Source organism: Lissotriton helveticus, chromosome 11, assembly GCF_964261635.1.
Source record: "Lissotriton helveticus chromosome 11, aLisHel1.1, whole genome shotgun sequence".
Taxonomy (NCBI): domain Eukaryota; kingdom Metazoa; phylum Chordata; class Amphibia; order Caudata; family Salamandridae; genus Lissotriton; species Lissotriton helveticus.
Genome location: NC_136072.1, coordinates 1,042,672,538 through 1,042,698,849, shown reverse-complemented (window position 1 = coordinate 1,042,698,849; position 26,312 = coordinate 1,042,672,538). Strand labels below are relative to the sequence as shown.

Genomic DNA, 26,312 nt, shown 5'->3' with positions numbered 1-26,312 from the left:
GGGATATTCCGGGCTAGACCGAGGTAGTGGGATTGGCGGAGGCATAAGACGGCGAAGCTGAGGAAATGCCAGTGCAGCGGCCAGGGAAAATAGCCCCCTGAGCCCCATGACGCCGCAAGGAGCAACAACCAGTAGAAAGGGCTGGGGAAGAGCGATTAAGGGACAGGCCAAGTAACTAAACAGGAGGGTCCCCAGTACTTAGGAGTCAATCTAACCACACAAATCTGGTGCAACATGCATAAAGCGCAACAAGGGGCAAGGAGGACCCGGTGGATAGGGGCAGCCAGCATGTCTACAGTGCAAGGTAAAAAAGACTGGAAATTAAAAGAGATGCTGTCCAAGCTACCTACAGCAAGCGGAGTGAGGGGCGGACCTTGCCGGCGCCACAACAGGGACAAGAACCCGAATCCACAGAGGCACCGGTTACCCAAACTTTCCAGGAAATTATATTCAATATGCTGATGGAGGACCTACAGTCACTGAAGGGTGAAATAGCATCGGAGATGAAGGAGGTTCGCAGAGACATTGATGCAGTGGGGGAAAGAGTGGCTAGCTTTGAGTAACAGGACCAAGCCCGGGTTGAGGAGGTGGCACAACTACAACAGGAGGTGATCAGGCTGCAGGAACAACTAGTGGACCTCCAGGCACACGCCAGAGACCTGGAAAACAGATTGCGCTGTAATAACATCCGAATTAAGGGGGTCCCTCTCAAAGAAGAAGGTGCAAATATTGCCCAATACCTGCAGGGGCTCTTTCGCAATATACTTGATGCCACACCGGACTTTGAAATTAAGATTGATGGGTACACAAGGTGGGAGTACAGAAGTGAGCGTCAGCACCATCTCCTGATATCCTGGCTTTCCTCCCGTACTTCCAGCTGAAAGAACTGATCCTACGGAAAGCCAGAGACAAACACCCACTCAAATACTGGGAATACCCAGTTGCTCTGCGCCAAGACCTGGCGGCGGTCACCTTACGAAAAAGAAGGGAATTCCAGCCGGCGACAACATATCTACGGTCACAAGGAATTGCATATTCATGGGGGCATCCTTTCAGGTTGATCTTCAAGCTCCAGAGCAAACTGCACCAACTCCGAACCTTGCAAGAAACATGCCAGATACTAGATATTGAATACCCACGCCAGGAGGAAGAGGTGAGAAAGAGCACTGGTCGCAGGCCTGAAAGAAGAGCCAAACCGTATCCCACCATGATAGCGCAGGATAGACAAGCAGTTCTGGACTTGTTGTCCAGGGAGAAGACTCCCCATGAAGAAACCTGATGGGACAGATAAGTGGGATTAGAGGGCTGTACAGGCCCCAGGATTTTCCGCAAGGAGGCCTTAAGGAGGTTTTCTTTCCTCTTAGGCTGCATCATAAACCCGACACTTTGGATTACCAGGGACATGCAAACTCGACCTACGGGTCCTGGACAATATGAGGTTTTGTTAAGGGTTCGGGAGGGGGGGGGGGGAACTGGCACTTATGCAGAAAGGATCATAGGGGCACACTGTATTTACTGGGAGCGCAAACACATCAGGGCAAGAGAGGAAGAGAGGAGACAAGGATGCTCGGAAATAGGGCTAGACAGCGAAATACCCACTCTTAAATTACGCCACACGACACACTGACGGTCCTCACACTCAACGTGAAAGGCCTCAATAACCCCGTAATGAGAAAGGCCATGCTCTCCTGCCTGGAAAATTCTGGCACGGAGGTGTGCCTTTTACAGGAGACCCACCTGCTCTCAAAAGATTGGCATCGGCAGAGGTCGCGCGCCTTTCCCCACCAGTTTTTCTCTTCCTCTTTGGATAAAAAGGCAGCTTCTTGCATACACGTTACAGATTGGTGGGCATATATGGGTGGTTGGTTTGGTGTACGTACCTAACTCGGGACAGGAATGCTTTTTACAGACAGCTTTTTCAGAGGTCATGAACAGACAAGAACGCTTGACAGTGGTGGGTGGAGACTTAACCTCATCGCTGCGGCGCAAATTCCGCCGCAGTGCTGAGCATTCCAATCGCAGGCGTGGTCATGACGGCTCCCGGCCGTCATCAGCACACGCCCACCGTGACTCATTTTTTATTTTTTTTATTTTTTTATTTTTGAAGACCTTTATTCAATAGATGGTAAATATCTTACATGGTACATTCAGCGGCTCGCATGGGCCAGCCGGGCAGAAAACAATCAGATTAACCAATGACTAGGTGACACAGCCATTTAGCCGACAACCCGGGGGTCCGGCGGCGAGTCTCAAGTGGATATATATGCAGCCATCCGATGTGCAGGTATTTTAGTATTAGATCTAGTGTGTTTTGTCTTACGTTGTAGAGATTTGCTTTGCAGCGATCACTCAGTATTAGTGTCATGTTAGTAATCCCCCAAATCCTCGCCTGATGCTTAACAGTGAGTCGCAGGTAATCAATAGTGGGGGGGGATCTGCAACGGATGATGTACCAGATCCGTGACCGCAGTGCTGTCTATAAAACGACAAGGTGTACAATAGTATAGCTCACTGAGGCATAGTGGTATGTGGTTATGTGTGGCAGAGTCAGTCTGCAGCCGTTTCAGTCAGGTTTCAAGTGTCTGGTAGTGTGGTGTCTGCGTGGCCTCCTAGCATCTGTGACGGGAGGCCGTAAGAGACGCAGTGATATCTGATAGGCAGCGCAGCGGGTCTATTGCTAACATGGGCAAGGGTGTGTGCAAGGCCGAATCTCTCTCAAGGTGTAAGTGTCACCGTGGCTCCGTAGGGTGTGTGTGACTCGAGAGCAATAAGGCATCGCTTCCTGTTAGCGACATGTTGCATCTAACATCTTCTTTTGCGTGAAGAAACGGGTCTGGTTAGGGAACACGACCAGCTAACAAGCTATTCCCTATGCCTATATCCTGGCAGGGAAAATCTGGGGGGTAGGGTCAGTAAGGAAGGGATAGGGGGGGTTTCGTCACAGGACCGCATATGTGGCGGTGGTTGCGGGTCAGGGCCTAGTAGGGTGTCCCGCCACGTGAATTGCGCAGGTCGGTCTCGCCCACCGTGACTCATGACGGCCGGGAGCCTTCATAAGCATGGAAGAGGTTAAATATAGTAATGGATGCAATCAAACATAGATCAGGGAGCCGATACACACAAGCTGGAGGAATGTCAGAAGAGGGAGTCAGTTGGTTCCAGACCATGGGGTTGGTGGCTTGTTGGCGGGAAAAACCCCCCCAAACCTCACAATATTCATTCTACTCCCATGCCTACTGCACATATGCTCGACTAGACCACATAATAGGCATGACGGAATTTAATAAGCTTGTGGAGGACACCAACATCATACCGGCAACGCTATCAGACCTCGATGCTGTGGTGATCTCCGTGCGGCTACCACCGCAGCACAAGCTGCCAGGGTGCTGGAGGTTAAGGTAAAGCATGTTACACAAAGATACAGTGACAAAGCAGATCACCAAGTGTATTAAAGACTACCTCGATGTGAATGATACCCCAGACATCTCGGTGGCCTCGTTGTGGGATGCACTGAAAGCGGTGGTGAGGGGCTAATAGCTATTGCGGCAGCACAGAATAGGGAATGTAAAGATAAGAGGGAATAATTAGGGTCATAGGTTACAGAACTAGAAAGCGTTCACAGGCGGAAGGGAGCGCCAAGAGTATGGAAACAGCTGAAACAGCTGACAGCAGCAAGGTCACAATTGGCAGGGCTGGATCTGGACAGAGCAGAGTATGCGGCATTGAGCTTAAAGTTATCCTACTACATAGGATGGACAAGACAGGGCGAATGTTGGTAAGTAAACTCAGGGCCAGGAACCAACAATCTAAGATCCAAGCTATCAAGAACAGCAAGGGGGAAGAGCTAGTAGAGGAAGAAGATATAGCTCAGGCATTCAGGAACTTCTATGCGGCCTTATATAAAGGGGAAGTTAGGTCGGAGCAGCTTATGACGTCGTATTTTGGAAGGAGCGCATACAACCATGATATCTAAAGATCGGGCAGATCTGCTGGACTCCCCCATAAAACTGGAGGAAGTGATCGGGCGATCTTGCGGCTTAAACAGTTTGTAAAAACCTGCAGAGAAACCATCCGGCCCAGGCGATTTGCCTGGGCCGGATGGTTTCTCTGCAGGTTTTTACAGAACCTTTTGCCACACCTTAGCACCAGTACTGACACCGCTCTTTAATTCATTCAAAGGACTGGGATCGATCCCTCCTGGGATGTTGTCGGCATCCATTGTGGTGCTACCCAAACCCGGGAAAGACAAAACATTATGTGGTTCGTACCGCCCAGTGTCCCTCCTTAATGTGGACTTTAAGCTGTTCAGGAGCATATTAGCAGCGAGACTAGGCCCATTAATGCCTGGTATTATTGAACCGGACCAAGACGGATTTGTCCAGACTCTGCAAAGTAGGGACAACACTAAGTTCATGGATGCTCTACTTTTAAAGGTGGACGCCGAGAAGGCGTTCAACCGGGTCGACTGGGAATACGTAGAACAAACTCTACTTTGGCAGAAGAAGTTGTTTCCGTTCCTGGGTTGCTGGATGTTATAACTCCCCTACGGCCACAATCAGTGTTAACGGGGCACCAGACAGGGGTGCCCATTATCACCCCCCCCCCCCCATAGAACCGCTAGCCCAAAAAGTAAGAGACAATCCAGAAATCGAAAGTATCCCATTTGGGATACAGGAACATGTAATAAGTCTCTATGCCGATGATATTTTAGCTTTCCTCTGTCTTTTTTGCAGGAATTGGAGTCTTTTGGACGGGTCTCTGGATTTAAGTATAAGTCAGGAAATCTCAGATCCTCCCTTTAGCCGGGACATTACCAGACCCAGAGACAAGGGGACATGATGCCCCCGAGATCCAAGTAGCGGAATCTATCCTATATGTGGGACTTGACCTAGCGCCGACGGTAACACAGACGGTCAAGCTTAATTACATGAAACTCTTACTGCAGATCGGGAAAGATTTGAATAGTTAGAGACACCACCACTTGTCCTTATTGGGCCGCGTAGCGGCAATCAAGATGACAATCCTACCCAAAGCACTATATTTATTTCAAACACTACCGGTCTCGCCGCCTAGAAAACTCTCGCTAAACTACAGACGGATATACTCCATTTTGTCTGGGCAGGGCGCACCCCCACATGCGTGGAGAATTGGGATACATGAAACCAGAGAAAGGGGGGCCTGGGGATTCTGAATCTTTTAGACTATTTTCGGGCAGCCCAACTGAGATACCTAGTGGATTGGAGCAGAGAAGAATCCGAAAAGCGATGGTTATTCCAAGATAGAGCACTAGAGGGGCAGGCCCTATGGAAGGTTCCCTTTTTAAAGAGGGCAGATAGGCCGCGGAGTCTCTGGAGGTCACCCGTAACGAAGTCAGTTCTGGAGGCCTGGGACAGAGTAGCCACTAAAACAAACCTTGCAACATTCCCTTCTCCAATGACACCAATTCTAGACAAAAGGGAGTTTACCCCGGGATTAAATAGTAAGGCATTTGCAGAATGACACAAGACACCTTGCAAAGCAGCGGGACCATTATTCGATCTGGAAGGGATCATACCATTCACACAGCTGCGACTAGACTATGCACTACCCGCAACAGAGTGTTTGCGCTACACGCAGATAAGGCACTGGTTACTTCAGCCTGAAGTTCAGCCACAAGTTACTCGGAAATGAACGGGCTATGAAAAATGGCTGATCACTAAAAGGGACAACAAGAAATTAGTCTCGGATTTATACGACATGCTACGCCAAAAGGACCCCACACAAACCAACGCTATCCAGAAACGCTGGGCAAAGGAACTAGGGCGGGAGGTGTCGAAAAAGGAATGTGAAGATATATACTATATGGCTAAACATACAGCAAGAAACACAGCTAGTAAGGAAATAGCTATTAAGATAGCTACATATTGGAACCTCACCCCTGTACGCCTTAATAAAGGGAACACAGTTCGAAGCCCCACCTGTTGGCGCGGATGTGGGGAGGAAGGCACCTTAATAAATTTACTGTGGTATTGCCCTCTTTTAGCACTCTATTTGCTTAAGATACGGGACGAGATAGACTTAAGGTTTGAGACACAGATCCCACGACTTCCACTATATATAGTATTGGGATTGCTTAACGCCTTAATGTTCCCATTGAAATCACGAAAGGGGAAACAGATGGGATTGGCCTTGAGGGCTACGCTCCAGAATATTCTGACACATTGGGGAACACAAAATATACCTACATTCCTTGGCTGGCTCCACAGATTATGGTATGTTATGGGGATGGAGCGAATACATTCCTCCCTCACAAACTACGAAGAAGCATTCAAAGATGTGTGGAAACCGCTCAGCAATTTGCAGTCAACGGAATTCCACGAAATCACTTGCCCGAAATATCTCCGCCTTCTTAGGATAACAAATACTGGAGAACTCTCTGAGACCCAGTGAATCCTGATTAGGTAGAAACCATAATAGCTAAATTTATAATTGATGCAGAAAGAAGAGTACCAGTGGGGGGGGGGGGATCGGGAGGGGTTACGGGTATGGTTTGAAGTCAGGTTTTGCTGTACTTCTCTTTTAAGATATTGATTGCTTTATATATGCTATGTACAATACAAACATACATGACGCAGATGGCAGATGCCTGTAAAAACTGATCTAGTTACAGAGTAATGTGAAACTGTAATATGTTGAATGTTACAATTGCTGCCATTACTAAATAAAAACAGAGTTAAACCTAAAAGTATTCTCTATGTTTGATATATATTAAGTGAGCAAAATGTCAACCTTCTGTCATTTACATTTTTTTATTTATTTTGCTGCTATAGGTTGGAGTACTGCCATAGTCCAGTCATACCCCAGTGCCTCAATTTTTAGACAGACATTTTGCATTGAAGGCCTTATATTGTGTTTTCTTATTATTCATGGCTGAAGATTTTTTAGCTATTGGACAACAGCAAACAACTGTAAAAATAAATTATAGTTTTTGTAATACAATAAAATGGCAAAGGCTGAATACTTAACAAAGTCAGTTTGTGTCCTATCGAAAGTTAATGGTTTCTATTATAAGTGGTGTATGTACAGATATATGCATTTGCTTTCTTTTTTCTACATTCCTTTTCAGAAGACAGAGTTGGCCAAACATTCAAAGAGCAGGACCCGAGGAAAAGATGGACAACCAATGAGGAGGAAGAAGCTTTCATCAGCAAGGAGAAGGCACTCGCTCTGCAACCAAAAGAGTCTAGGAGGAGGCTGTAAAGCCACTGAGAGGGGCAAAGGAAATAGACACCACATGTCAGGAAAAGGTGTACAATGTAGCTCCCACTGGCCACTAGGAAGAAAAAAAACATTGTTGTTGCAGGAGCAGATCCCACAGTCATCTGGGTGTGCTAGCATCGTCTGCATTACTCTAGAAATCCGCATAACAATGCGGCTCATGCTACACCCCATCTTCAATTGCCTCCTCCTCCACTAAGTGCCTACCAGGAACACCAGCAGAAGAGGGAGGCACTGACCCCAGACAACCCTGAACCATAATTTATTCAACCCACCCAACCTGCTTAATATGTAATAACGACTGATTTCAAGGAGGCCATGAGTGGCCCTGTTGATGGTCAATGCCAATCTCTCAGGATGTGAAGGAGACAACTGTGGAAATGAAGACTATCCGAGAGACTTTATCTAAACATCATATAAAACTATGTGCCTTATTTAGCTCTTGTAGTATAGAAACTCTGTCGCAACAGAATATATATTCCTCCAAGATAATGGTCCACCCACCAAATTTAGATGTGGGATAGCCTTAGGTTTAATCACAGCAGAGACTACACCATCGGCGCTGTGATTAAACCCCTACGGTGCCCTGCAGTGTAAGGGCTATCGAAGGCAGACCTCTAATTCCGACCATCTAATTTAAATGGGCAGAATTACAGGTCAGTGTTCCCTGGCATTAAGGGGAAGTGAAAACTGCTAAATGCTCCCCTTGCTATGGGACATTATTGCAATGGCAAGGGGATCTTTTTATTTTTAATTTTCACAAAAAAAATCCAGAAGTGGGATTTTTTTTTTAAAAGAAAAAGAAAACAGTTTAGGTGCGGGGGTCTATCATGTTTACTGAGCCTTTCACCAAACTGTAAACAGCATTAATATGAACCTCTGTGACGGCGGCTCCTGCTAATGCTTTAGAAATGAGCACAGGCTTGGCAATCATTTCTAAAAATAGGTGGGTGGTGAGTCTCAATCTGGTGGTCATTAGGTCCTTCGCAAGGCCAACATAGATGACTTCACCCGCCAACAATGAAATTGGGCACTATGTTTCTTTGCAATCTCACTGATTACTGGGATTACGTCTCATCTGCCCCCAAACTCCTCCCCACCTGCTATAATCAAGTCTCCTGGTTTGTCCGCCCAAGTAGTTTCCCCCACTACGCCTTTGTATCTAAATTCTGAAGGGGTGTGTCATCCTGCCCCAGCTGTCCACATATCTACTTCTGAGTAGGAGATTTATGATATTGTAATTTCAGCTACTCCGACACTACAACTGGGTTGGGGGAGTGACAGTCTTTACTATTTGGAAAGTTGATGTTGTTTTATACATTGGCTTTAGTTTAGGACTTTTTAATGTGTTAAAAGATATCTTGGATGGGTAGATTCCTAAAATGGTGTAAACTTCCAGAGGGGGGCGTGCACATCTACAATTATGAAAAACTGGTTGCATTGAAGTTTATGGTTGTGTTAGTGGAGGTGGAGCTGTTGTTTGGAGGGGTGGATTTATGAGTTGTGCAGTTGGGTCCTCATCAGCGTTTGTGGGTAATGTGGCTCTGACAGGTTGTTGAGGTGCTTCCATTGAGTCCTGTGCATGCTTTGGCCGTACAAATTGACATTGGCACTTGAATGTATATGTCTGATCAAGGCATTTTGGCACGCACTCTTCTTCAAAAAACAAAGATGTTCCTGGTGCAACTTTGCCATCTCATTTCTCAATAAACAGCCTGTCAAAGATCTAGGGGGTCCTTTAAGGTAATCTGCAATCTCACACACATCATGAATATCCCCCATATAGACAACTGTTGTCTGAAAAACATCCTTGCAGAGGACAGGATTTTCACCATGCCACCATACCTCCTTCTCTCCAACACACCCATGGGCGTCTGATATGGCCAGCAAGTTATCTATCATGGAGAGGGTTGACATCAGGGCGGTTGTGGGTGAAATTCATGAATGGGGGTGAGCTGCACCTTAACAGCACTGTCCTCTCCCTCTGATGATTCACAGAAGACCGGAGTTGCACTTGCATGGAAGTATGAAAGTGAGTTAAATGAGGTACCTGTAAGTTAAAGGCTATGTAGAGAGTAACCAATCCGTGACTGTTCAACTGGTGGCTGGGAACTAGCAATCCTCGGGAGAGACCTTTGAGGAACATCACTGATGGCCATGAGGTGGTCTTTGATGATGGTAGGGTGAAACCAAGAATGTTCTCCTTCTCTTCTTCTGTAGTGGCAGCAACAGAGATAGATGATTGGAGGAATATAAGATGTTCCCGTGGCATTACCCACCATCCTCCACTGGGGATGGTGCAGTATCATTGCCAGACTCAGTGTCCCCAAGTCCTACAGGCAGAAGATGAAAGATGACATAAAGCAAATAATAACTTTTGGGCTAAATATTTCACCAGATGTGTTTCACAATGCATTTCAAAAAGAAAACACACTGTAATTTGTCACATAACAGCGTAATGAAACATATAAAAGTAATGGTAGATCTATATGCGGAAATAATACTTATGTACAATGGCACTTCACCTGCTACTGCTAAAGATGCTTGCTTTTTGGGCGAGTGTGGAACAAAGAAGACCAGTGATAGTTGACGCAAGGGATGTCAATATAGATAGACGTATGTTAGTGTAGATAAAAGTAAAAGACATGTACCATATTCCATTTACAAGTATTAAAAGGTCTAGCAACATACATTGTTAAGAAATGTGAACTGATGCTAAGAAAGGGGGAATGAAAACATACAGTAGTGTAAGAAAACTGGTAAAAAACCTACCTGACACACGAAAAGTCGAGGGACGAATTGCTGCTGTCAGGATTCTCCTGATGTCATCGGTGGTGTCGGTCATAGTTTGGACACCAGGGGCAGCTGTCTCACTGTAGCTGACAAGAGAGGCATACACAGAGTAATGACTTATCCAAACACCAGCATTATGAAGGTGTGGTGACATGTTGATTACACAAACCATTCACAACAAATTCCCATTTTCAGTATGTTATCAACTAGTATAGAGTTTACTTTTTTGTGCTGTCACTACAAAGATATTTCAAAGGGTTAGATAGAGTGACAAAATATAACATATTCTGTGTTGGGGTACAACAAGGTCATGGGTGGAAATATAGATTTGTGATCGGATACATAACCATATCCTTGCACATTAAGTTAGAAACAATCCGAACGTATATGCTGGCAAGATTCCTCAGGTAGCCCATTGGACCTGTTTTTAAAACATGAACTTATTGTCCGCATTATGCTACATTATTATGATAACACATATCATAATACACATATATAGCAAGATATGGTTGAACTAAATACAAAAGAGCAGATAAGACCTACCAGTATCTACTATTTGTCTGGTCTCTGGTCCCACTGCACGTGTTGGTGCAGCACTACGAGCATAAGTGGATGAGATGAAAGGTGGTGGATAGGAAGACAACACAGGACCTTAAAAGTAGAATAAACATAGTATAAAAACATATTTATTTGTTCCATCACTTAATAAACTAAGTGACAATGTTGTTAATGTATCAAAGCTTAAAAACAACAAGAGATTACCTTCTGATTACAAATAAGATTTATTTTTAAAACAAAGAACATGGTCGGGCTATAACAAATAAATAAGACCTAGTTGGGGTTGGGGTGTGTAGATTTTGTACCTGGCCTGATTTGTTTTTTTTTGGGAAGAGGCAGTCTACAAAGGAGGCCAGATTGCATGATGGAGAGGACATACTCCACAAGGAGGGTGAGATGGGGCTGGGGTCCAAGTCTGCATCGTTTGCCACCTAAATCCTTGAGAACGACTGAGTCCTTTACCTGCTTAATCTCTCCTACGATTTCTTCTTAATGTATCCCTCTGTGCGTCTCCAACCCTCCACTAAGTTAGTAACTTCCTGCCACAAGGCTGCCTTCCCTTCTCCACGGAGGTTGTGTGGCGAAAGACGATATAGTTGCCTGTAGTGATTTACCACAAACAAATTATAAGGCCTGCCTCCTCCCTTGTGAAGTTCTTCGTCCTCTGGAGTGGGGTTGGCTGCAACATGGTGTCTGGGGTCCTGATAATGAGGCGGTCCAACTATAAGAGGGCAGATCCTAGGGCTTGGGATATACGTCTCTGTGTGCTGTATGAATGTGCATCAGGTGTGTGTGACTTACTTCAGGTGCAGACTATTCCCCTATTCACGCATTCATTCAAGACTTTCAGAGGGGAACTTAAAATCCTTTTGCTCCAAAAATACCCTATGAACTGAGCTGAAAATAACATTGTGTCCATTTTAGAGCATCCTGCTGTGATGTCCCATAGAGGACTATTTCGTCTGCCAATAGTAGTTTTTATCTCTGACATTTTCTACTATTTTTATGTTTGTAATTTGGGGCTTCTGTAAAGTGCACTGACACCCTCTGTTCTAGGGTGTTTTATATAAAACTACGTAACTAAATCTAGATCTAGATCTACACATGGAAATGGTGAATTCCAACCATGAGGAAATTTACACTAGGTATAAATGTACATGTTAGGAGATCTATGTATGCAAACTTAGCTTTGTGAATATGGTCAAAATGTTTGTTGTTGATATTCTGACATATCACCATATTGCATGAAGGAACCTAGATGAATGACAAAACAAGTACCACTAAAGAAGATAGAAGGGAAGGTGATATGGAAAGGAATGAGACCAGAGCATTTTTAAAAGATGCTGTTATAGTCCATCTTAAAAAGAGACTAGAGCTTGTCTAGAGGTGTCTTTAAAGATCACCTGCAAGAAGGGAGAAATCCTGATGTGGACTAGAGTATGGTCCAAATCAAATCATCAATGCCATGAGGGAAATACTCTGTTAGAAGCGTTTTAATTCATGTCCATAGACTATGAAGAGGGTAATTCCTGAAGTACATAATTCACCATTCTGTTTAACTTTAGAACTGGAGGCAAATTGGAGATTTCTCCTTCCGGTCCGGTCTGCATTATTTGTTATTTGTGTTTTTAAGCATGTATGGTAGCTGGGAGAAATTGGTTAAGTGCTACTTCTCCCTACAAGAAAATGTGTTCGGACAGAGTACTTAAAGTGGTCTGTGGTCAGGGCTTTACGGTCAGTCATTTAGAGAAGATAGAATATTGATCCTGTATTTCGCTCTGTTTTGAATGCTTGAAACAAGATGTTGACTATGAAGAAAAAAAGACTAGTGAAGTTCTAAGGGCTGTTATTTTGCTTCAATAGTCGAAGTGCATTGAAAAGGGTATGGGAACTGTGATGCACGCAATGGGATGGGGTGACTGAGCATGGGGGCATGGTCAAAGGTATGGCTCAAAAAACTAAATATCATGTAACTTTTTTCAGTCTTTCACCTTCAAGAAACTACTTATAAAATAACATGCAGCTTAAATGAAAATTAAGTGCAAGTTAAGTAAATCAGCGGGAAACGCACTACCGTACATTATGAAACCTTGATTAGTTAATCATTGAAGAGGTCTGTGTTAGTTACCAGAGAGCCACAGAATTGAATCTTAGTTGATGTAGTGGAAATAGTGACTGATGTATGTTTAGTACTACAAGGTCCTAATCTGTGACAGAAAGCACTGTGAACATGTATGTTAGTAGTTATTTTAAACTGGCAGTGTACACAGGATATCATAGGCTGTTAAAAAATGGACAAAAAGGTTTAGGATAAAGTGCTTCCAAAATATAGATTTTAGTAATACTCACACTGTATGTAGTGCAATTTTTTTATGCCTGTATTTTTAGGGCACACACAATACAAAGCTTAGCTGGTGTTGTGTAGTTTTTACCCTGCGGTATGAACTGCATGTTTGTGGACAGCATAAACGTTGGGATGGTGCCAGACTGATTATATGCACCCCCTCAAGATATGTTGTCCTATATAACAGCTAGCTCGCAGTTCCATAATAAGCCCCCATAAGCCAAGTTGGGCAGCAAATGGTTCTGGCAACCACTGAGCATGACAAATCTGGTCCCCCAGGAAGTGTGGTAACAGATCTAGAACACTTTTTGCTCAGTCACTCATGCTCTAGTACTCTCTGAGAAATATACAAGGAATACAAAGAGGGACATTTTCAATATTTATTGAACCAGCGTGATTTTTGTATAAAATATATGTGCCACAATGATCAATAGACAGAAGCAAATGAAAGTTATTAGAAGCACCAGAATAAAATTTCCACCATCGTGGTAAAATGACATATATATGCAGGCATAAAAAACAATATAGAGAATTGGTAGTACTCCTACTATGCTGTCCCTAGCCTAAATATCTAGGACGAGTGTGTGAATGTACAGCCAAGAATCCCCGCACTGGATGATCCAACCCTAGTTACCTAACTGGAAAGAACGTAAGTCCCTGTCGAGATCATGAGCTGGACACCCATGCAAAGAAGTTAGCAAGCTGCTGAACCGAAGCATTAGCATGTATAGACCTTGTCAACATCAGCAAAGAGCTCTCCTCTGCCTAAACCCGGAAATGCTTGTTTATTTATAATGAAAAGTATCCATGAGAGTCCTGTGCAAGCCAATATTGCTTTGGTCTACAGATAGTCATGTCGTAAAACAACATTTGCACAATGTGTGTTGGGCCCTGTACGTGGTATTGGAAGAATCGTGATAATGTTAAGCAAAGCAAAAATCTGCAAGCAAAGCAGTTTCAGGGAAACGTATTCAACATTGTTACGTACGCAAACGTGCGTGAAAGGGAAGGCAACTTAAGAAAAAGTGTCCATGATAAAAGATGGCGGTGGTTTTATGTGGACCTACCTCAGACCCATAACACTGGTAGCTCCCTTCCAATACCTCTCACAAAGAATAAATGTGTGTCATCTGAAAGCTTACACACCGGCTTCCAAGCAGTCTTTACATTGGCAGATTGACCAGTGTCATACAAATACATTTCTTTCAGGGAAGCAGGCACCCTGGCAAGAAGGCTTGTTTAGCTGCCTGCCCCTCCCTCGGTTTCACAGCTCAGGATTTTCCCTGTCTTACATTGCAGCTAAACCATTTCAACTATCAGAATTACCCATCGGGGGATAGTAGTCGTTTCACAAAAAGTAGGGGAACTGTTTTTCTAAAATTAAAAAAGTATGGGCATGTCATGCCCCTCAGATCCCCCCTACTTCGACCACTGCTTTTCTTCAATAACCACTATCTTACTCTAAGAGTTGTTTAAAAGACACAACTGTGCATGTCAAAGGTTTAATCATACGCAGCGGCTGCTCCTATGCTCCACAGAGGAGCTTTGCCACCCTGCCAACAGAAATAGCAGCAAAACTTGAAAAATAAAACGTTAATACAACCTGTTTATAATCGTTTTATTTTTCTCTTACTGTGGAGTCTTGGGGTGGGGCCATGGGGATGACAGGCACAAGTGGGAGTGGTTGGAGCAATGTTGTTGGTGCGCAGAACTGTTTAGCTGGTCATCTCAGGGGGGCAAAACCGTCATGTGTACTGACACTGTCTCCAACCTGAGCAACTTTGCCGGGTTGGAGACAGCAGGCACAGGCTCCTAGTCTCCCTGAGAGCACAAATCAAGGGCGCTCAGGCCAATCCTGATGCTGCTCTCTTACTGTGAGAGCAGCGTCAGGATTGGCCACAGGGCAGTCTGGGAGCCGGTGTCTGCAGTGGAGCCAGAAGAGCAACGATACGTCGAGATTCAGGTACTTTAAAAAAATGTGTTTTGTCCCCCCTCTCCTCCCGCCCACCACTTTGCCCCAACACCAGCCACGACTGATCATACAGTAACTTCTTTGTTAAATGGATTTAGAGCTGCCATTTAGTCATCAACAACAATGTACGAGAACTAGAAATTACAGCACTATAAGGTTGAACTCCCAGTGTGAGGGACACTTTCACAGCCTGTATGAGGGATTATAATTGGAATGTAGCAGGACATGAGAGGGCGGGCGTCAAGTGTATGAGTCAGAGACTTACTAAAACTTTAGATTTATTGGAAAATGAAGAGCTCAGGGCCGTGTTTCAGTTCTCTTGACAACCTTTGTCGATATTGTTATTGGAACTGGAACAACAGGCTCTTAAAGACACAGGCGTTGTCAAGTCAACACTCACCACGAACATAGACGGGCACGGAACCTCACTGAATGCCACGTAAATGTCTACAAACCTTTGCTGCTACAGATATTGAAGGCATTACACACAATAATCCATCAAATGCTTTATTTCTTGTTGCATGTTTCAGGGTATGGATTTTCTTCATGAACTTTTTTACATACTGGGAAGCCAATTTAGAAAAGTTTTTGTGCACTCAAGAAAGTTGGAGTAAGGTCATCATCGCCTCGTAGGGCCATACGTGGAATTTTGTGGCCTTTTTAATGGCATGCTACCAATCCCGGTATAATATTGGCCCACTAGCGATACATTTGTGGCTATATTTCGAGACATGATGGCTATCCCGGAAAAATAATGGCCCATCAGTGATACATTTATAGCGTTTTTTAGTGACCTTTTGACTATGGGCACTTATTAATTGCCCATCAGGGATACATTTGTAGCCATTCTTAGTGTCCTTCTGACTATGCTCACTTGTTAATGGCCCATCAGTGATACATTTGTAGCCATTCTTAGTGTGCTTCGGACTATGCTCACTTGTTAATGGCCTATCAGTGATACATTTGTAGCCTTTTTTTAGTGACCTTCTGATAATGCTCACTTGTTAATGGCCCATCAGTGATATTTTGGGGGACATTCTTGGCAACATGTTCGCTATCAAGGTATAAGAATGGCCTGTCAGTGACCTATGTGCTCCCATTTTAAGCCACATTCTGGTTAACCCTGCATAATAGAGGCCCATCCGTGACACACTTGTGTACATTCTTGGCAGCAAGCTGGCTATCCCTACACATCGGAGGCATTTTTGGTGACATACTCACTACCATTGTGTAACAGCAACCCCTTAGCAAAATTTGTATGTGTATTCCTGGCGGCATGGCTTACTTTGCGTAATAGTGTCCATCAGTAACACAAGTACTGGAATCTGTGGAGACACACTTTCTATTCCTGCATGATAGTGGCCCCTCAATGGCCTATTTTGGGGCATTCTTGGCAAAATGTTGGCTATCCATGCAAAGTTTTTGCCCATCGGTGACATATTAGAGGACTTCTTGATATCAGGGTGGTTATATCTGTAAAATATAAGACAAATTGATATATTTGGGGCTTTCATGACAACATGTTTGCTGTTCATGTAAACTATTGGCAAAGCGACAAATGTGCAGGCTTTCATGGCAACATGCCAGAATGTATTTACTTATCAAGTACACCAGTAGCCATTGGTCATACCTGAATGCTGTATTCCCAGAGGAAGGCTACAATTGACATATACATGTGAACCTATGGATCCAGTTGCTATGCCAGCACTGAAGCAATCTGTAGATTATTAGAAGACATTAAAATATTCCAGTACAATTTGAAGACATCTTGTTACTCCAGTGCAGTACTGTCGGTACCAATGGTGACTCAATAGCGCTAAACCATAACACTTGCAATGGTGCCAATACTGGCACAAGAGATATTTTTACTGCTGCAGCCTATATCATACAGTGTACAGGTTCCGCGGTAAGAGTCCCATCTCATGCCCAAGTGGGCAAGGCTACTTCCACAGTGGAACCATTGCATTCGAGCAATGGAGTAGGTGGTTCAAGTTGCATTGCACACTGCCAGGAATAACACCATATTCGGAAGGGTTTGGCCCAGGTAGTAGCACATGTGGCCAATGTTGAGGCACGCTCTGTTCCTGACGGGTGCTGCTGCCCACTGTCAACATGGGCAAGAGGTCCAGATTGGACCAAGTCCAGAATTTAAATGGTAGCTGACTGGTATTGCCCTGACTGCCATGGGCTGCATGGGGGACCTCACAGACCTCGCACCAACTGTGCAGGAAACAACACAGGTGACCCACTGCCCTTATCAGGGTGACACCAGTCATCCTTGGGAGCCATGGACCATCCTATGCCTGTTGGCTGTCAAAGAATCCCCATGGTTACTTTTTACCAGTGCTCTCAGTAGATCCACCTTACTTTCTGTAACATGGCTGCATCAGCGGCTACCACAATGGTAGTAATTTTGCATTGCTGTAGCAGCTGCAAACATAGTGGTGTTAAACTTTGCATCGCTGCACTATTTCTACCTTAATGGCAGTAAACTCTGCATCGCTGCACCAGCCACTGCCAAAGTGGCAGTAAACTATGCATTGCTGTGCAGTGCTATTACAGTGGTAGTAAAGTTTGCATCACTGCACCAGCCAGTATGACAGTGGCAGTAATCTCTCCATCACTGCGTCAGCCACCAAAAAAGTGGTGGTAATCGCTGCATCACTGCACCAGCCACTGCCGAAGTGGTGGTAAACTCTGCATTGTTGCTGTGCAGCAGCTGCCACAGTGCAGGTAAACTCAGCATCGCTGTGCCAGTCATACCACAGTGGCTGTAAACTCTGCATCACTGCGCCAGCCACTACCACAGTGGCAGTAAACTCTTCATAACTGAGCAAGACACTACCACAGTGGCTGTAAACTCTGCATCACTAACGCCTGCCACTACCACAGTGGTAGTAAACTCTCCATTGCTGTGCAAGACACTACCACAGTGGCAGTAAACTCTGCATTGCTACACCAGTCACTGCCAAAGTGGCAGTAAATTCTGCATTGCTGTGCAGCTGCTCCTACAGTGGCATCAATGTCCCAGCCACTACCATAGTGGTGGTAAACACTGTATCTCTGCACCCGCCGCTACCATAGTGACCGTAAACTCTACATCCCTGCGCCAGCCACTGCATAAGTGGTGGTAAACTCGGCATCGCTGTGGAGCAGCTACCACAGTGGTAGTAAGTTTGAATTGCTGCGCCAGCTGCTAAATCAGTGATGGTAAACCCTGCATCGCTATGCCAGCCACTACCAAACTAGTGATAAACTCTGCATCGCTGTGCCAGCGCTACCACAGCTGCGGTAAATTCTGCATCACTGCACGTGCTCCTATCACAATAGCGGTAAGCTCTGCGTCACTGTGCCAGCTGCTACCACAATGGCAGTAAACTCTCCATTTCTGCTCAAGACACTGCCAAAGTGGTGGTAAACTCTGCATCACTGCACCAGCCACTACCACAGGGCGGTATATTCTGCACCGCTGCGCAGACGCTAACAAAGTAGAGGCAAACTCTGCATTACTACACCAGCCACGCTATCACAGTGGCGGTAAACTCCGCATTATTGTGCAGCCGCTACTACAGTGGCAGTGAACACTGCATCACTCTGCAAGCCACTACCACAGTGGGGGTAAATTCTGCATCGCTGCGCCAGCCACAGCCCCAGTGGTGGTGAACACTGTTTTGCTGCACCAGCCGCTACCATAGTGACTGTAAACTCTGCATCTCTGCGCCAGCCACTGTCAAAGTGGCAGTAAACTCTGCATCGGTGTGGAGCAGCTACCACAGTAGTATGCCAGCCACTAGCAAACTAGTGGTAAACTCTGCATCGCTGTGCCAGCGCTACCACAGCTACAGAAAACTCTGCATCACTGCGCGAGATGCTATCACAGTGGCGGTAAACTCTGCATCACAGCGCGAGCTGCTATCACAGTGTTGGTAAACTCTGCGTCACTGCGCCAGCTGCTACCACAGGGGCAGTAAACTCTCCATTTCTGCGCAAGACACTACCACAGTCGGGGTAAACTCTGCATTGCCGCACCAGCTGCAAACACAGTGGCGTTAAACTCTGCATTGCTTCACCAGCCACTGCCATAGTGGTGATAAACTCTGCATCACTGCACCAGCCACAACCACAGTGGCGGTATACTCTGCATCGCTGCGCCAGACGCTAAAACAGTGGTGGTAAACTCTGCATTGCTATGCCAGCCACTACCAAAGTAGCGATAAACTCTGCATTGCTGTGCCAATGCTACTACAGTAGCGGTAAACTCTGAGTCACTGTGCCAGCTGCTATCACAGTGGCGGTAAACTGCGTCACTAAGCCAGCTGCTACCACAGTAGCGGTATACTCTGCGTCACTGCGCAAGCTGTGATCACAGTGGCGGTAAACTCTGCATCACTGCGCCTGCTACTACCACAGTGGCGGTAAACTGTGTCACTGTGCCAGCCGCTATCACAGTGGCAGTACACTCTGCGTCACTGCGCCAGCTGCTACCATGTGGGTGTAAACTGTGTCACTGTCCCAGCCCCTACCACAGAGGCGGTATACTCTGCAACGTGAGCCTGGTGCTAACACAGTGGTGGTAAGCTCTGCATTGCTACACCAGCCACTGCCAAAGTGGCAGTAAAATCTCCATTGCTGTGCAGTCGCTACTACAGTGGCCGTGAACACTGCATCACAGTGAAAGCCACTAATATAGTGGTGGTAAACTATGCATCGCTGCGCCAGCCCCTGTTGTAGTAAACTCTGCATCGCTGCGCCAGCCACTACCATAGTGGTGGTAAAATCTGCATTGCTGCACCAGCCACTGCCAAAGAGGCGCTAAACGCTGCATTGCTGTGCAGCAGCTGCCAACCACAGTGGTGGTAAGTCTGTATCGCTGCGCCAGCTGCTAAAGCAGTGGTTGTAAACTCTGCATTGCAATGCCAGCTACTACCAAAGTAGTGATAAACTCTGCATCGCTCTGCTAGCGCTACCAAAGTGGCAGTAAACCCTGCGTCACTGCACCAGCTGCTACCACAGTGGCAGTAAACTCTCCATTTCTGCTCAAGACACTACCACAGTTGTGGTAAACTTTGCATTGCTGCACCAGCTGCAAACACAGTGGCGGTAAACTCTGCATTGCTTCACCAGCCACTGCCAATGGGGTAGTAAACTCTGCATCACTGCACCAGCCACAACCACAGTGGCGGTATACTCTGCATCGCTGCGACAGACGCTAACACAGTAATGGTAAATTGTGCATTACTACACCAGCCACTGCCAAAGTGGCAGTAATCTCTGCAATGCTGTGCAGCAGCTACGATGCCAAAGTGGCAGTAAGCTCTGCATTGCTGTGCAGCAGCTACGAACCACAGTGGTGCTAGGTCTGTATCGCAGCACCAGCAGCTAAAACAGTGGTGGTAAACTCTGCATTGCTATGCAAGCCACTACCAAAGTAGTGATAAACTCTGCATTGCTGTGCCTGCGCTACCACAGTAGCGCTAAACTCTGAGTCACTGCGCCAGCTGCTATCACAGTGGAGGTAAACTGCATCTCTGAAGCGAGCTACCACAGTAGCGGTATACTCTGCGTCACTGCGCAAGCTGTGATCACAGTGGCGGTAAACTCTGCGTCACTGCACATGCTGCTACCACAGAGGCGGTAAATTTAGCGTCAGTGCGCCAGCTGCTACCACAGTGGTGGTAAACTGTGTCACTGTGCCAGCTACTATCACAGTGGCGGTACACTCTGCGTCACTATGGACAGATATGCATCACTGTGCCAGCTGCTACCAGAGGTGGTAAACTATGCGTCGCTGCGCCAGCTGCTACCACAGTGGCGGTTTACTCTGCATTGCTTTGCCAGCCACTACCAAAGTAGTGATAATACTGCATTGCTGTGCCAGAACTACCACAGTAGCGGTAAACTCTGAGTCACTACCACAGTTGTGGTAAACTTTGCATTGCTGCACCAGCTGCAAACACAGTGGCGGTAAACTCTGCATTGCTTCACCAGCCACTGCCAATGGGGTAGTAAACTCTGCATCACTGCACCAGCCACAACCACAGTGGCGGTATACTCTGCATCGCTGCGACAGACGCTAACACAGTAATGGTAAATTGTGCATTACTACACCAGCCACTGCCAAAGTGGCAGTAATCTCTGCAATGCTGTGCAGCAGCTACGATGCCAAAGTGGCAGTAAGCTCTGCATTGCTGTGCAGCAGCTACGAACCACAGTGGTGCTAGGTCTGTATCGCAGCACCAGCAGCTAAAACAGTGGTGGTAAACTCTGCATTGCTATGCAAGCCACTACCAAAGTAGTGATAAACTCTGCTTTGCTGTGCCTGCGCTACCACAGTAGCGCTAAACTCTGAGTCACTGCGCCAGCTGCTATCACAGTGGAGGTAAACTGCATCTCTGAAGCGAGCTACCACAGTAGCGGTATACTCTGCGTCACTGCGCAAGCTGTGATCACAGTGGCGGTAAACTCTGCGTCACTGCACATGCTGCTACCACAGAGGCGGTAAATTTAGCGTCAGTGCGCCAGCTGCTACCACAGTGGTGGTAAACTGTGTCACTGTGCCAGCTACTATCACAGTGGCGGTACACTCTGCGTCACTATGGACAGATATGCATCACTGTGCCAGCTGCTACCAGAGGTGGTAAACTATGCGTCACTGCGCCAGCTGCTACCACAGTGGCGGTTTACTCTGCATTGCTTTGCCAGCCACTACCAAAGTAGTGATAATACTGCATTGCTGTGCCAGAACTACCACAGTAGCGGTAAACTCTGAGTCACTGTGCCAGCTGCTACCACAGTGGCGGCAAACTGCTTCACTGCGCCAGCTGCTACCAGTGGCGGTAAACTGCGTCACTAAGCCAGCTGCTACCACAGTAGCGGTATACTCTGCATCACTGCACAAGCTGCGATCACAGTAGCGGTAAACTCTGCGTTACTGCTCCTGCTGCTACCACAGAGGCGGTAAACTGTGCGTCACTGCGCCAGCTGGTACCACAGTGGCAGTAAACGGTGTCACTGTTTCAGCCGCTGTCACAGTGACGGTAAACTCTGCATCACTGTGCCAGCTACCAGAGGCGGTAAACTCTGGGTCCCTGTGCCAGCTACCAGAGGCAATAAACTCTGCATTACTGCGCCAGCTGCTACCAGTGGCGGTAAACTGCGTCACTGCGCAAGCAGCTACCACCGAGGCGGTAAACTCTGCGTCACTGTGCCAGCTGCTACCACAGAGACGGTATACTCTGCGTCACCGTGCCAGCTGCTACCACAGAGGCAGTATACTCTGCGTCACTGCGCAAGCCACGCTATCACAGTGGCGGTAAACTCTGCATCCAGGCCCGGACTGGCAATGCCGGGCACCGGGCAATCCCCCGGTCGGCTGCCAGGAGTTGGGGCCGTTTTTTTGGGCGGGGGCCGGAATTGGCGCTGGGGCCGATTTTTTTTTTGTACACTCACTAGTACAGTAGTCACTGACTTCACTACTGTACTCTGCTGCGCACGTGCGTTTGCGTGACTCTCACTCTCACCTAACGAAAACGTTATCAATCTCTGCTGCTAATGAAATAATGTATTGGATTGCGAGGGCCATTTTAGGGGGTGCGTCGTGCGTGCGGGCAGCGTGCAGATGCCTCCACCCTCCGCCGCGTCTGCGCAGGCTCTCAGTCTTCTTTAGTTCACCCACCTTAGGGGTGTGTGGATGAGGTGGGCGCGGCTGTTGGTGACATGCGCATTAGGGCTAGCGCGATAAAAAGTGCGTGTAACACGCATTCCAGAAAACTAACTTCATCTAGGTCAAACGACGAGAGAGGCCCTCTCTCGGTGGCACCGTCCGTTCCCATAATTTAATTATTTCTAGGCCCCCTGGCCCTGGCCCCTGCCTGTCCCAGTGTCCCTGCTGCCGACTGTCTGCCGCCCGCCGCCCGCCGCCCGCAGGTGAGTGTCATTTGCATTTTTGCAAATTGTTTGCATTTGCAATCACTTAATATCATGCAATACCACAGCTGAACGTGCAATAGGAGCGTGGGTTCAACGCGGGTAACTAACAGTAGGATCGAAGTACATGTAGGCAACCACGGGTGGCGCAGAGCTCAAGTCTTAAGACAAGAGGGCCACAGTGGGATAGGAAGCAAAGCGTGCACTCTTTGTATTAGCTCTATTGTCATTTATGGGGGGCAGCTTATTGAAGAGATCATTTCACATCGTGTGTGTGTCTGCGCGTTTTTATTGTTTGCCTTTGTAACATTAAGTTGCCATTTCATCGAGAATGCTGTTCAGGTTATGTGCAGAGTGAACATAGAGCTAAAACGACGAGGCCGGCCGGCGCAGCATCGCCCCATTTCTGTGTTCTCTTTTCTATGCGCTTTGCTGAGAGTGCCCCTGCACCCCGGTCTCTGGGGCTGCCCTGACCCTGGCAGGTAACCAGATCACATGAGCATTACCTTTACCTGTCTCCAGCAGGCAGATGACAAATGACAACACATGGTTTATAAGGGGTCGGAATCTGGAGGGTGTAGCGAAGGGGGCCGAGGGGGGGGGGGGGGGGTGGATATATTCATAATGGCACTATGGGCGGGATTAAACTAAAGGAACTACTGCATGAGTTTCAGCTCCGAAATATTGAGCTGTGGTTACCACGTTTTTCCAAGTTTTTCTTCCTGCACCTAATCATGAGCGAACTGACAAATCTTGCATTTCTTGGAAATGTCGTACATTAGCTCAGGACGTGTCAAGTGTTGTTGAAAGTGTGATTACATTCAGACACAGATGCACAGCTCTGATCTGGGCCTGCACAGGCGTTCAAGTTAGGGCCGGTTGGGGGGGGGGAGGGGCTTCATCATGAACAAGGTGCTGTGCACGAGAACTATGCCCGTTTTCAGTTAAACTGGAAGAGTTGTATATATTAGAACATGAGCTGAACGAGAGGATAGCTCGGAAGTAGGTATGATTGCTGCGGCGGTGTTTTTATTTTATTTTCTTTATTGCAGTTTTATATAGCGCGTACTCGACCCGAAGGTATGAAAGCGCTTTACATGGGGAGATTTAGTAATTTGCACAGAATCACAGGATGCTTGAACATGCATCCAAATTCAAAGCTGGTACCCCACCCACTGCCCCGATTACTTCCGAGCTGTGCTGTGCTACCTGCAGCTTATTTACTAATTCAGAGTTTCAGAGAGTTTCTGAGTCTGGTATGCTCCTTAAACAGGGCCAATACTTTCAATAATATGCACAGCGACTGAGCTACACAATAAGCGAGGCGGCCCTCTTTATCAGCTGCTGCACTTCATAAATGTAAAAAAAGGTTCGGATGTTACTGCAGAGAAACTATTCGGAATAAAACGTTTATGTCCTTTGCAAAACAGGTACACACAACAATCAAAGAATGACGTTCATCCACATGGCAGGCTCTCTAAAATGTATCATAACATCTAATTTGCTTGGCACGTATTGTTGACACGGTCAGCTTCTAAATGGTATCGTATATCCTTCTGCCTAAGAGGAATTCTTAGAAAGAGCAGGAAGTCATTTACTTGTTTAAAAAAAAAAAAATGCAACCCGAATGTATTGGAGCCCTTTACTTGAGCACCAGTCACATTACAAAAAAAACATTAATTTTTGGTACGGGGAGATGAAGTGATTTGCCCAGAATCACAGGATGTTGAGCTGACACCGAGGCTCGAACCGGTTCCACAGCTCTAAAGTCGGCAACTCTAGCTGTTACGCCACAACCTCTCATTTGACACAACAATGATTGACATCCCCTGGGAAACAGCAGACATAAAGGTGCTGGCCAGGAAATGATGTCAAGATAGGTCTCAGATTCCCATCAGACGTCAACAAAAAACAGCATTCTAAAATGGTTACATAAGGTTGGTGCGGTTTAGTGATGCGGACTGGATAAATAAAACCGTATTTTTTCCTCTTCCTTGGGTGGCCCATTAAAATAGGCAAAAAAGCAGAATGGGAGTAGACAAAATGAAATGAAAGCAGATAGTGATCTGTTAACAGAGATTTGAGGTGGAAATGCATGTTATCACTCAATTAAGGCCAAGCCTGGGCCTTGGCCTATACATTTTTCTTTAGTCCCTGGCCCTGTACTGCACAGGCGCACAGCGCACTAGTGCCCTGGAGCATACGTGTCGATTTATTTGTGAGCAGACCTGCCTGCTTTGGTTGCTCCTGGCTGCCACAGCCCACGGGCCGCCCGCTGCCCCCAGAAGTGCCGGTCGGGGGGCTGGTCTGCCAAAATTTGCCAGGGCTGCTTTCAATTCCCAGTCCGGCCCTGTCTGCATCACTGCGCCAGCTGCTACCACAGAGGCGGTATACTCTGCGTCACTGCACCAGCTGCTACCACAGAGGCAGTCGCCTGTTGCTACCACAGAGGCGGTATACTCTGCGTCACTACGCCAGTTGCTACCACAGATGCGGTATACTCTGCGTCACTGCGCCACTCTGCCAGCTGCTATGACAGAGGCGGTATACTCTGCGTCACTGCGCCAGTTGCTACCACAGAGGCGGTAAACTCTGCATCACTGCGTCAGCTGCTACCACAGAGGCGCTATACTCTGCGTCCCTGCGTCACTCTGCCAGCTGCTATCACAGTGGCGGTATACTCTGCGTCACTGCGCCAGCCACGCTTTCACAGTGGCGGTAAACATTCCCGCTACGTTAGAGGGTGTCCGCGACTAACTCCATTTAATGTGAAAGAAAAAGATGCAGTTTATCAGAGTGAGTCATGGACCGGGGGAGATATTGTGATAATTAAGAGACGCCTAAGGGTAAATGATAAATGATGAATACCTGCCTTCTAATTTCAAGGGCATCCCGCCCTCCTAGCCACCGACAGTAGGGCCCAGGGGGAGCGTGGCACGCAAGGCGCAGATTTACATCATGATGAAGTGAGGCTGCGGGGCCGGTTAAACGCCTGATTAGAAGGCGGCGTTGGCTCCGGCGGTGGAGTGCGGCTCTGCCTTCTCAGGCCAGGCCCAGCATGCTAATGACGCTTAAGTGCTGCAGTTAGAATGCACGCGGCGTGCCACACGCGCCGTCTATCCGGACAGAAGCGCTTCAGTTTGTAATAAGCGCTGAGCGTCAGACGTCAGGGTACGTCAGACGCGTCATCGCAAGTAAACATTAGCAGCTAAAACTGAAGGCTGGCTTGGTTTGTAAACATGCGTACAACCACGTTCTGGGTGCGTATCTGACATAGCACATTAATTACCAATGAAGTAGAAACCGCGGTCTCAGATGTATTTAGTTCAGCTCTGTAAAATAAGGGTCTGCAGAGGTAAATACCAGTGCTTGAAATGGAGAACTAGAAGTGCAGGTACCCAATGCAGGAGGTGTACCTGCTTACTTCTGAGAAGTGCCGGTACACTCTCCAATTGAAGGTAT

General features: G+C 46.8%; 1 long non-coding RNA gene across 4 annotated transcripts in view; it reads right to left on the bottom strand.

Annotated features, from left to right (window-relative positions):
• LOC144792467 (uncharacterized) overlaps positions 1 to 25,959 on the bottom strand; it is a 315,998-nt gene extending 290,039 nt beyond the window's left edge. For 2 of the 4 annotated variants that reach the window (XR_013602565.1, XR_013602566.1), the window contains exons 1-4: positions 25,723 to 25,959; positions 10,594 to 10,701; positions 10,030 to 10,136; positions 9,308 to 9,590 (exon numbers count right to left, since the gene is read on the bottom strand). This is a non-coding gene — a long non-coding RNA (uncharacterized LOC144792467). Of the gene's footprint in view, positions 1 to 4,126; positions 9,591 to 10,029; positions 10,137 to 10,593; positions 10,702 to 25,718 lie in introns of those variants that run through there. The other 2 variants (XR_013602567.1, XR_013602564.1) reach the window with 2 other exon arrangements.
• Between the last annotated feature and the right edge of the window lie 353 nt (positions 25,960 to 26,312).